The following is a 13,568-nucleotide window of genomic DNA, read 5'->3' as shown; positions in this document are numbered from 1 at the left end:
CATGTAGCCTTCATCTTGTTAAAATTCTATCATAATCATTGTACACTTTCTATGTTGCTGTTTTTTCTAGCGGTTTGTAAGTTTTGTGCTACAATGGAAGTTCTTTACAGCAAGAACACGTATTTCTCATGTTAATAACAGCGTCTTTGGCGGATGAAGAGTTCTATCGGGTGAAGGTACAGTTGGGTGATTCACTAACACTCATACTGCTATTATCATGCTGGGTACTTGGACTTGGGATGTGCGTAGCTAGGACGAAGAGGTTACGCGTGAAATAAGACCGCGTACAAGGCGGAATCAACGCAATTCTAAGATGAGGAATAGCCTTGTAGATAAGCTGCCGGTGTCAGGTCTATAAAAAGTGTCCATACGTGTATAGTGTATCATAGTTTATACTAACTTTACCAACCCTGTTCTAATTCATTTATCCCAGCTTTAACGTGCAAGGCACATATCTCAGTAGCCTTTATAGAGATAAGAAAAGATATATTGCTCAGCGTTCATTATCTATACAAATAAGGTAATTAAAAGCAGAAGAGACGGGGGTCTGGGTGGTGACACAGTAACAAGTTAAAGGAAAAAAAATGTATTGAAAGAAAGGAAAACAATGTTATAGAGTATGAGACAAAGGGAAAGAGCTTGCAATGTGTAGGGAAGGTCTGTGAGGTTAGGCAAGAGCTGTGGTGTGGAAGAGGTGTGCGGGTATGGGATGTATGTAGTATGTCAGTGAGGAGGTAGTAGGGTTTGTGTGAGGCAGGTGTGGCGAGGCCGACGTGCGCTGCCCAACATCACCACCACGCTCACCCTCGGTAAATAAACCCGAACCCGGAACCCTTAACACCTTTCGCCTTACCCATTGCTGGTTGTTGAGATAGTGAATTCGTAGTAATTTGATTCCTTTCGTTTTACTAACTATATATGCATGATTCTTAATGTACAAAAACTGAATCTTTATATGTTACAGCCGTAAAGGAATCCATAATCTTCATGCCTGTGTACCTAGTACAATATCTTCACCCCAGCACCTTGGGATAGGCCCAGGCAGCTGGACTGGGTCGTTGGTCGACCAAGCTGTTGGAAGCTGCAGCCCTTAGGCCCACATAGCCCAAACAGCATGGCTGGTCTAGTGCACTTTGTAGGTACACATGTCCTATGAACTCGAACTTCTCTACTGTACATCCTATGCTGTTTCTAATGGTAGCAGGCAAGCTAAAGAGTCTTGGGACCCAGATGTTTAAAGTCCTCTCTTTTTGTGCATATCAAAAGTTTAAATTTCAGTGGTAGTATTTAACAAAGTCTTCCATGCCTGTCCTGCAAGTAGGATGGTATTTCCAAATGCAAGTTTGGGGCCATACCTTCTAAGATTTCCCAGGGAGTATATAGGCTTTTGAGATTTTAGCCGTACCCAATAATTTACTTCCTTTACCACATTAATATGGGATGTGAAAGATACCTGCACACTTTCTAATTCCTCAGTTTCGTCCACTTTGTGGCATGATTTGCTGTAAAATCCCATTCGTAAAAGAATTGGCGCCTTGAATAATAACATCATTGGTTTTTATTCCCTTATCTTGAAAGTCCGCACGATCCTGCCTGCCATCCTTCTTCATGAAGCAACCGTTTTTCTGGTGTTCATTGAAGGTTAGGTCGTTCGACATTATCATTCCGAAATCTTCACATTATTCAACTAGTTTATGATAGCGTCTGTGTCTGGTAATCTTGCGGTCCTTCATTTCTACATTTTCTCATACGGAAGAAACTGAAACTTATCTCCATGGAAATGCATGTTGCTCTCAGTTGTCCGTCCTTTAAAAGACTTCGTTTATGTCTTCCTAGTAATTTTGAATTATAAAAAATAGAACTGCCTGCATACCAATGGTTTACGAAACCGTTTTAACTACAACAACGTGTGTAGATTGAGGTTGTAAGGAATGGCAGAACAAGAGGGCAAACTGTGTTACTAGTGGTATTCATTATTTTTCAGTTTCTACGTAACACTCTTGGTCTGTAAGGGGGACTTTATCATCTTTTAATCTGTACATTTATCCCATTTAGGTCCTCGGTAAACCACGAATACATGGCAAACAGTATGTAGGCCTTTTTTTCGAATAAATGATTAAGATTTTCAGAATAACTTTAAAATGGGGATGGCAGTACGCTCCTTGAACCGACCCTACCCCCTCCCCCCCTTTTTAGTAAGCTTAAATCAAGCTCCAAAAATCAGGCAAACTAATCCTATCGTTAATCGAGATGACATCTCAAAAAGTCAGTAATTTGGTGAGGTTTGCACGCGATAAACTAAGAAACCAAAGAAGTGGTACGCGGCTGCTATCAGTAGTAATCGAATCGCTTTGACGCAACCCAAAGTTGCCTCTCCTTGTGAAGAGGTTAGTGGTGTTGGTTACTGAGGGATGGTTGTTGATGTAGTTTTCACGAGCATAGGTTTAGAATATTTTTTTTTCTAAATCACAAAACGATATATATTTTTTTCCCGACGGTTATTTACTTGCGACAGAAAAACCCTCCTAAATGAAGGCTATTATGGACCACCTGAAGTTATATTTGCGACGAGTGATATAACTTTTATGATGTCGATCCCAGCCAGTCGATAGGCTTAAGGGACAAACAGCCAACCAAGTAACCATCTCTGCTGCTGACCAGCCGTGTAAAAACCAGCAATGAATTACATGTCACGTCCGCCATTATAGCCTAGCCGATGCTGATCATGCCCGCCACATACTTTATCTGAGTGAAGACATTTTTGTTCCAGATTTTTACTTTGAACATCAAAATAGTGTGTAATGAAGAACTTGGCAATAAAGAAGAAGTGCAGTTCTATAGCTTGCTGAGGGATGTAAACAACTGGCAACTGTTAAAACTTGGGATCTTATGAATATGTTAATGTCTTAGTCACTAGTCAAGAAATGCGGAACGGCCATTTCAGACGAGTGAAAGCCAAGTTTTGTATAGCCATTTAAGGTTATCTTGATAAGGACTAAGCAGTTTATGTATTGCCAAGACAGGTAATCTTGATAAAGACACCAGTATATAGCCATGAGAGGGTCATCCTGATAAAGACTTAACCATCGTATACCCGTAAGTTTTCATGACTGACTATTATAATCGGAAATAATCATAGGGGTTGACCATCATTTGACATTTTTTTTTTCTAATATACGCTGTACGCTGGTTTGTCATTGTACACAACCTTCACAGTGGTTAGAATACATATAAATCAACAGCACTCTGTGAACATATAACGTACACTGTAGCGTTTAATGGAAATATTTTGTAATATGGAGGAAGCTTCCGACCACACTAAACATTTTAAACGCATCTGGTAAAATATACCCATGTCTAACCGCCATTAGTCACTATCACTAGCGTAATCAAGTATTCATGGCGTTGGTCACCTTGAACCTGAGGCGTCTGCCTTTGTCCTTCTGTCGGCCGTCACGGGTCGAGGCTTGCAAGTGGAGACTGGGGCCATAAAAACCCTTTCGGTAATGTCAGTCTTGGGTACACAGAAATATATTTTCCTCCGACTTTATTTGTAGATAACCACGCTTCACTGAAGAAGATAATTATACAATTATCTTCCAGTTGATGACTCCGAGTTCGCGGCAGGCTGAAAATTACAGATTTCCCTTTGGAGGAATATGACGGAATGAATAAAACACCAAAATGATAAGTCATACCCACAACCGACTGGAAATAGTTCATTGTGTTTACAGTACATGCAAAACTTGCTGTACTTCCAGAGTGTATTTGTATTTGTTACCAGTAAACAAAGAATGACGCTGTGGGTTGTTGATACCAGACGAAGAAGAACGGGATGTGCACACTAGCCAGAGGAAGGTGAGAGACAGCAGGGGTCTGAGAGGTGGGGTGGCTAGTGGTAATGTTGGGGGGTGAGGCGGGTAAGGCTGGAGGTGCTGTTGCGGTGAGGCGGGTCTATATTGTTGTTAGTACTGATGTTAGTGAGCGGGTCAAGCCGGCGGGATGTGGCAGGGCGTGCTGATTGCACTGTCAGTGTGAGGCAGGGCGGGCTCTCAGTACTGGTGGGGGTGAGGGCGGAGCGGCGAGGCGGTACTGTCTGGGGACGTGGGTTGGGGGGGGGGGGGGACCGACCGACTGGTCATGGAATGGCTGGGACTCGGGAAAAGGTTTGTGTAATGGCAGGTAATCACCGAAAAAGAAAATAGTTACATAAAAAGTACAAAAATGGACTGGGAAAAAAAAGGGTAAATTGTAAGCCTCTTACGTTACTTTTTTCATGTTTCGAAAGATGTTATCCACAGGAGACATGGGATGAGCAAATCCTTGTTGACTACACTGAAAGGGCAGACGGTAAACAAAACCTCCTCTCAGATTTCACAGCACAATCCTATCAGGTATACAGGCAGAAAGAGAGAGGCGCTATTATTGGCAACGAAAATGCCCATTGTAGCAGGGTTAGGTACGCTGTGCGAGCGCAAAATATTTGACATGGCTCATCCTGTTGTGGTCTACGCAATTCCTGTTTCCGCTCATTGCAGCTCAGGTCTTCCTTAAACTTAGTGGGTATTCTGGAATTCCCTGCAAAGCCAGACTTCGTGGGTTCCCTTGCTCTATTACTCTACACATTTCTGTCTCCGAGACAGCGTTACTGTTGTCACTTTGACGCTCAGAAGCATCATTCACATTTGCAATACCGAAAGAGACCGCAAGAGAAACGACAAACGACTGTGTGTCAAGGCAGACTGAATTGTGACATCATAGTTTGTTTATCACGCAAATTGAATCTTAAATAATATTCGTATTCCGCAACGTTATACTTCATGTTTAAAGTTAGGAGAAAGACTAGGATCGCCTGAGTCAATTTTCAAGCATGTAATTTAGTAAGTTTTTGTACTAGGATGGCCGTGAGTCAATTTTCAAGCATGTAATTTTGAAAGTTTTTATGCACGGTAAGATAAATTATAATCAAGGAAAGATACTGAAGTTAAGCACTGGAAATTCACTTAAAATAGCTTGTATAAAGAAAATAAACTATAATCTAGTGTAAAAATTTCCTGATAATTTTCACTGGACTGTGAAGCATCGCATTAGCGAAATGGAGTTTTTTTTCCCCCCCTCCCAGGGTTACGATGCGGGAAGTAAACTGGATACTGGCAGACGTTCTATCTGAATACTGAGGACTGTCTAGCACTGGTATTGCGTAAAACCATTTTAACGAGTCCATTGCTGATATCATCCATTATGTTAGGAACAGCCTAAATATTTAAGGTGTGACAAAAGCACAGTTCTATCTTATTCTAATGTCTTCGAATATGTGCGATAAAACGATGTTTAAAAACGGCGGAATAAGTGCTAATTATGTATGTGTGTGTATATATATATATATATATATATATATATATATATATATATATATATATATATATATATATATGCACTCAGCAGAGTGACGGAAGGAGAAGGACAAGTTTTTCTGTCGATACAAAACCTAACTCGAGAAGGCTTTTGCCTCTACTACCATGAGAACAGCCTGCTGGCGTTGTTGCTCTTCTGTTCATATTTCACCCTCGCCATCTGTATGTTCCTGTTGGCAACAGAATCTCAACACAGGCAACCCATAAAGTCCTGCGGGTCACGATTACTGGTTTCCAAGAGTGGAATGTAACTTTCCTATTTGAGAATGATATTTCTACTAACTGTTTACAGCACACGAGTGTTCAATAATTCCATAGTGTGAGGTAACTTTAAAGACTTATCTTTTCGAGCTTCGGTCTTGCACACATTATTTGCGACTTAATTTTAAAAAACGATATAACCTATTCAAATTTAGGGAATCCGACATATCCAGGTTTAATTAAAGATTCAAAGAGATTACTTCTCCGTGATGAAGTACAACTGGGATCTTCCTTCATAAACGTTTGATTAGGTTAGGATAGGTTACTGAAATATATCCCAACTGTGCTATTCGTCCCTTAACCAACTGTTGCCATGTAAAACGCACAAAGGTTTCCACTGCCTTAAATAATATTTCGTCAATTCTCTGCGTGCTGGAGACGTACACATCTTTAACTTACTAATCAGAAAATAATAATAGGTAAGATCTTCACTAATAATCAGAAAAGATCTTGGGTTAAGATATTAACTACTAATCGTATTTGCAGAGAGTATTCGCTCTCAGATCACGTGTCACCCTCATGGAAACATAAAACTGGTAATCTCACACAAAGTTTGTTTTGGTATAATTTAATACCCTGCGATCTCACTTATATAAGTGACTGCTATTTGTTTTACGGGGAAAGATTTAAAAGTGTTGCCTTGTCTGTCAATTTTGTATATATGTAACAACTTTTATGTGCGCGCGCGCACACACACACACCCTGGCCTATGCCACGCACCCATTTCATCGACCAGCCCTTGAGAGAGGATGATCAGTTCTGTGGGCCAGCTTACGCGACCAGGATTCAAACCTTTGTGGGTTTGATCCCACGCGCCCCGTGCACGCAATGGCTGTCAGTATGTCTAACCGCTACACCGTTTCAATCGCTTTTCATAATCCTAAATGAATTTTTCTTCATTCATGTTACATGTCTCAAACTAAACTTGCCTTCCTAATATCTCATGAAGTTGAAAATCGCACAATAGTGCACTTGAATACATTAAGAATCACTAGAATATTTCACAGACTAACAGGGACTATTCCTTTTTAAAATGATCAAAGGCGAGTATTAAAACTTACTAGATTATAATACTTTTTATATGACTCATTACGTAAGTCATTCGATAGATCAAGGTTAAGTTTATGGGAATTCCAAAGGTAGCTTCGTATAATTCATGCATAGAGATGATCTGTTGAAACTAGCAAGTGGATTATCATTCTTCCATATTCTTTTCTTTCAATCTTCCCATCTTCAACACTGCTTACTACGTGGTCTTACACTTTTATTCTCGTTAAATTGAAGTGCATGCTTCCACTTTCTCAATCCCTGTTATAAACCCAGTAATAAATAACACTTCATATACATCAGTAACTTTAGAAATATTCATGTTTCTAACATTGTTAAGCTTATATAATAGCAGTCAATGTGTAAATGATCCCAGGTAAACAAAGCACATGGGTCGAGTGGAAATGTCACCTGTCAGTGGTGTAAGCGACCTAGCCTAGCCACACCCTCCTCCTGCCAGGGGTTTACATGTTGACTTTGTTGTGTTTCCGTGATCCAAGCGTTTCCCTATATATATATATATATATATATATATATATATATATATATATATATATATATATTTCACACGTGGAGTATTACAAGTAAGTACAAGGCGATTGTTTCCTTTTGTATCCGGTACTGTGAACCATTCTGACGTGTTTCATAAGTTTTTGCTAACTTCTTCGGGGGTGGGGTGGGGGGAAATCGTATTTTGAGAGAGAATTGCTCTACGTAAAGTCTTTCGTTAAATTGATGTGTGTAAAAGGTCACCGAGTATCCTGTACGGCCATGTGCGGTGACATTTACGATAGAGACCGTCCAACACTTCCTGCCTGTGGACGTATCAGTCGAGATATGTAACCGCTTACGATTCAGGATTGTGAAGGGACAGATATTGGTACATTCTAACCCATGAACACCGATTCACTCGCTGATAAACTGGTAGAGAGAGAGAGAGAGAGAGAGAGAGAGAGAGAGAGAGAGAGAGAGAGAGAGAGAGAGAGAGCACTGCCTACATTAAACTGGGAGCAGCTTAGCCCTAACTTGATGTTTCCATTATTTTTGTTGCACAGGAAAGGTCTGCGAGTCATGGTTCGTTCCCCGTTATTCCTGATGCAACGTTTGCCTTTGAATCTCCCGCTACCAAAGCTATCTATCGTCCGACTCAAACCGTTCTCAGTCCACACACGGATTGGAATCACCATAGGGCTTATAAGAAGCAATACAATAAAAAAGAACAAAGTTCTTTCATGGCGAATAACTCGTAATATAGGTATGTGACGTGTTACGTAACAAGCGAATGGTCAGTGACAAAGGTATGTGTGGCTTCGTTCGTTTTCTCTTTAAGATTCATATGGTAACTAGATGTGGTTATGGTAACACAGATATACATAGCAGCACAAAATGCCAGTGCGTCAGTCAAAGAAACAGAGCGAATGTTAGGTGCAAGCATGGAGGGCGTTAGAGTGCGGGAAACCGCCAGAATTGACATTTGAAAATAATGACGCAATGATTCTGTACGATCATTATTGTTAGATTAAACATCTATCAAGTATTATGTCATTGATGGGCTGCACGTAAACATGGTATTTTTGAGTTAAAATATAAACGTATGCTAATATGTAACTACATTTTATGAGACACACACCACATAAGTGTGATACAATTTCAATCTGTTGATTGAACTAGGCGATATAATCCAAGACCCAACTTTCAATATCCTTTAGAAGACTGATACTTCCTGAAGGAAACACAGAAACTTGTAAGTTCATCCATTTATCAAAACAGCAAATTACATTTAGGTCGGACCTTTCATTTGCCCTGAGATGGGGCGATAGTAAACATTAAACGTGTCTCATGCCTAATTATGCTACAATAGTACGAGTAATCTTAAAGGCTATATACTGCAATCGTAATTCTTTTTAAAAACACATTCTAGCATCTTATATCTATATGAATATATGCAACAACACCTGCCTCTGCTCCTCGTGGTAATACATTAAAACGCGTTGAAATCGTTCTCTTTATCTACACCTACCTGTAACTACGCTAAAGCTCCTCCCAGCTTAGAGCCTTCGCAATCCAGATTATCATGAAAGTGATCGCTGTTCTCGAATGAATTGCAAGTATAAATCCAGTCACCGGCCACTCCACACCACGTATACGCTTCTCTGTATCTCTTCACTGACTGTACGCGCGATGCAGGAGTGACTGACTCCACCAGTCCACCTCAGATGGCAGTAGGACCTCCAGCCGAAAATTGTGTGAGATGCCTACTCACAACGATAGTAAAGGCTACATAGATTATGCGATCCACATCGTCATGCGGTGATTTTATTAGCTTCATGCATTGTACTGTGGTTTTACATTTGGAACCTTTGTTACGGCAGGGTGACTGTTGTCGTGTAAGTTGTAGTGAATGAAAATATTAATGGGAATGTTTACTCTGTATGGCAAGAGCCGTCTCTCGTACACTCCTGCCTGGCGCCTCGAGATCTCCGCATGCCAGGGTACGATGATGTTTGAACTCTCCCAAAAGTCTTAAAATGATCAAGCTCAGTCTTCTGTCTTTCAGAGAGATTGATACCACAAGCGTTTAAAGGATTCTGCTCGACTTTGTTGATGTGCTTGGCTATTTCAGGTGTTGTTTGTGGACTAGGTAAAAGAAAAAAAAACGCTTCACTTGAAACAAGGATATGTGGTCAGTTGCTAGACACACTAAGGAAAATAAGTTTCGTTAATTTCATTTCATGGTTTGCGGACACTTAGTTACTTTCATGAACATAAGAGAACTACAGAAATAACTGCTGTATGGTAAAGTTTATTGCAGTTCCGCCTATCTCCACGTTACTTTAATGGTTGCATAACCATTTCTACCAAGAATAGATATGACTAAATCTCAAGATGCTGAGGGATCTACGGGGCAAAAAAGTGTAGCATCAACGGGTAGTCTGAAATGGTTTCGTATGGGATTCGAGATCTCGCAAGACATCCTCCTACTTTATTGTATCTTGTCGCGTCCTTAGATATAATAGCTATTAGCACAAGCGTAGGTTGACAACAGCAACTGACGGAGGGCTTCGCGTGAAAAAAAAAGAAATATTTGATCGATGGCCCAGATTGAAACAAGAGCGGTCGTAGACAACCAGATGTTACTGTGTGTTAACCCCAAGGGTGGCGTGGTCGTCACTGGTGGGAGTGGGGTGGGGAACGCCAACTCAGCATAGCAGTTTTAACGTCTGACCAAAATTACAGTAGTACACTATTAGCGTTGCATAACTAATAAAAGATGTCAATTCATAGCTATTCTTCATGTAGCTATGGACGCCAGAGAACACAGTAATTGTACGATGTCGCAGCGGATGTACGGGCAATGAAGAGGGGCATCAGCTACCCTACCGTCTGGTATGGGCAGCAGTAAGCACTCGGGGGCAGGATGGCATTCAGGTCATGACTGGCTACACGATCGGTAACGCCAGCACTGGTGTATGCGGCTCACTGTGGATGTTTGATCTTGTAAGCGATATGCAGATACATATGGATAACAACAGTTGACAGGACATTTCTGTCTTTTCTGTCTCCTAAGTCTCTTTGTGTTAGTCGGCTTGTGTCTCGTATTCCGTCTTGTGTCTTTGTTTTTTGTATTTGTTTTTTTTTTGTGTATACGATTATTGCAGAGCCAAAACGTGGAAAAATGAAACGAGATAAGCCCGAGTGCACTTTCGTGTTAATCACATCGTCAGGGGAGATCCAAGAATGAGATAGGAGACTTGCAACACTCAATGGTTTGTGAATGTCGATTCTGGCACTGGGCTTGTCATTAGATTTTATTATGTAGACAAGAAAGGAAACTGTTTACAAATTTTGCTTTCGACAAAGTCATTCAGTTTACACAGACCTCCATCAATATTCATGTTACAATTCTTTGTGTATTTATTTGAAGAAGAGTCAGGGGTATTTGGTTGAGTTGCAGATTATAACTGAATTAACACTATTTCAATCAGTTTAATGATCATAATTTCCAAAATGATTAAAATGATATTTTATATTAGGCAGACTTGTAAAGATCTCTCTGTTAGACTTAGCAACATGCCTATAGTAGAACAAGACAATAACCAAATACTTTCTTTAAATCATGTTAGAAACTATGATCATTGTATTGATTAGATTAGTGCTAATTCAGTTATAACCTGTAACTCCTTGACCAAGGAAAATACTGATGAATCTTCTCTTATTTAATACACAAAGAATTGTAACACGAATATGGGAGAAGGTCAATATAAACTGGATAGCTTAGTCGTAAGCAAAATAATTAAACGGTTTCCTATCTTGTCCACATAATAAGATTCTATGACAGGCATGGTGCCAGACCCGAAATCCATGAACATTTGTGTACCAAGAGCGTCGTCATAGCTCCGCCTCTCTTGTTATATATACACTAACTCTTCTAAGTCTTCTTGCCCTCGGTGGACTGTTGTTCTCAGCACAAACCAGGATAGCCCAGTGGCCTCCAGGCAGGGGGTGTCCTTTACACTGATGGCTGTGTTGACACCTGCTACGGGCAGGGCCGGGGCTGGTGTCTACATACATCTCCCGTCTTGATGCCCCTAAGCCTATCAAACTCTCTCTCTCTCTCTCTCTCTCTCTCTCTCTCTCTCTCTCTCTCTCTCTCTCTCTCTCTCTCTCTCTCTCTCTCTCTCTCTCAGAGCGTCTGACGGGGCCTCGTCCTCCACCCAAGCCGAGCTGATAGCCCTCCTTGCTGAGGAAAATGCCGGTGGTTTCTGCCCCCTCCCCTGCTCTCGATGGGGTTGCATTTGGATCAGGGGAGACTAAGGCCCTCATCCTCCGAATACGAGGGCTGACATCAACACTTTAGGATGCAGGCCCTCGTCCTGTAACATTCCTATGGAGGCCTAGTCACGTCTGTATCTCGGGGAGTGAGGCAGCCGATGGCGGCCTGGCCAAAACCGGCTGTAGCATAGCCACACCTGACTACATTGTTCCTCGACCACCTCCTACACCTTAGGACCCAAATTAGCCGCAAGCGGAGAGAAGCTGGGGAGGCAGCCATGCCCCTGGACTCCTCTCCCGTCCTTCCACCTGGTACGATGATGCCCTCCGTCAACACCCTGGCCTCTCGTACGTCTATGAGGAAAAAGGGGTCACGGAAAAGTGATGTGATTGCTGCCCGTATCATCATCGTGTACCACTTTGCTTGGGAGATTATAGCATCCCCACCTCCCTACCCCGAGCAACGCGCTTGTGCATCATGCGGAAGACCCGACAGCCGCACCCTCGCCCACTACCTTCTAAGATGTCCCCACACGCACCGTGACGCCCGCTGGACCACCGCTCCACGACCCTCCTGACGGAGGCACGATGACCCTCCCCCACACTAGCCAGATATTGTGTAAACAATATCAATGATGTGTTGAAGGAACGTCCATCCTTCCTTAGGCTTTAGTAAGCCCCATTGTTATATGTACTACTACTCGTGACACATGCCAGATGCTTCTGGTATTATTGTACAGGGGTACCTAGTGACAACACTAGGATCCTGTTCCTCAACTAAAGAGGTTGTCTGTGTCAGACGTGGAGGGGACAAGGAGAAGCGGGAAACCAAATTGGAGATGGAAGGATGGTGTGGAAAAGATTTTCGGCAATCGGGGACTGAACATGCAGGAAAGTGAAAGGCGTACACGGGATAGAGTTATTCAGAGCGATATGGTGTGCTGGGGTCGATGCCCTGCCATTGGACTGAACCAGGGCTTGTGAATCGTCCAGGGTAAACCATGGAAAGGTCTATGGGGCCTGGTTGTGGATAGGGAGCAGTGGTTTCGATGTATTATACATGACAGCTGGAGAATAGATGTGAGCGGATGTGGCCTTTTCTTTGTACGTTACTGGCGCTAGCGCAATTATGTCTATTAAAAAGCAATCTCATGTGTCCGTTCCGAGTCTGTAGACGCGGCGAGGAAGTTGCCAGACGCACGATGACTGACCCCCATATACAGTTTACAATAATCTGTTCATATCCTTGACGAGTTAGATTAGAGTTGCTGGCTGCTAAGGTGATATGTTTTGGGGAAAATATTTCACTATGCCGGCAGTATGGGAGACATGGAAAGGGAAAATGGTGAGGATGGGTGGTTATACCATTGAATAATACAATTCCACCGTTCAGGGTGTGGTGGCCAAAGAAGGAGAGTTCTGTATCTGGGAAATGCGGGAGTGATAGTGCTAATGGTAGTTAGAGTAGGAGGGTGTGATGGTGGTTAGGGAGGATGTGGTATTCCACCACAGAAGTGAACAGACGACGAACCACAGTGCCAGAATCTGTTAGTATATATTTTTTGTAGAAAACTGGGTGTAAGTCACCATAAAGAGATGAAATGACTAATTGATATTCTAAATCCAGCCTTTATCTATTGCAATTCTTATTTTCATCTTAATTTAGTAAATGTGTTTTATGCTTGTACTTATTCGATGGTTTGACGCAACAGCTTACCCAGTCTGACGTAATGTACTTGTAATTACTGTCTGCGTAGGAGTCAGAGCGGCGGACACAGCGCCCGGCGTGTGCGAGGTGTAGCCATATGGGTCGAAATTCACTGTGCCACGGGGAGATCCGGGACATGCTAGGCGGACATCGTCAAGTGGTGGAAAGAGAAGGTGATCAGGTACGTGGTGGTCATAATGGTCTGATACATGGTGCTGGTGGTCTGGTGCGTGGTGCCGGTGGTCTGATGCGTTGTGCCGGTGGTCTGGTGTGTCTTCTTAGTGGTGCCGGTGGTCTCATGCGTGGTGCTGGTGGTCTGATGCGTGGTGCCGTGGTCTGGTGTGTCTTCCTGGTGGGGGTGGTGG

At 42.3% G+C, this 13,568-nt stretch overlaps 1 protein-coding gene across 2 annotated transcripts in view; it reads right to left on the bottom strand.

The window, feature by feature from the left end:
• The window catches only part of LOC139756115 (carbohydrate sulfotransferase 15-like), a 48,700-nt gene extending 39,804 nt beyond the window's left edge, over positions 1-8,896 (bottom strand). For both annotated transcript variants that reach the window (XM_071675191.1, XM_071675192.1), the window contains exon 1: positions 8,743-8,896. The gene's annotated coding sequence lies outside the window, so the exon portion shown is untranslated. The remainder of the gene's footprint in view (positions 1-8,742) is intronic.
• Positions 8,897-13,568: the final 4,672 nt, after the last annotated feature.

This window comes from Panulirus ornatus, chromosome 20 (genome assembly GCF_036320965.1).
Source record: "Panulirus ornatus isolate Po-2019 chromosome 20, ASM3632096v1, whole genome shotgun sequence".
NCBI lineage: Eukaryota > Metazoa > Arthropoda > Malacostraca > Decapoda > Palinuridae > Panulirus > Panulirus ornatus.
This window is presented reverse-complemented; position numbering and strand designations above follow the sequence as displayed.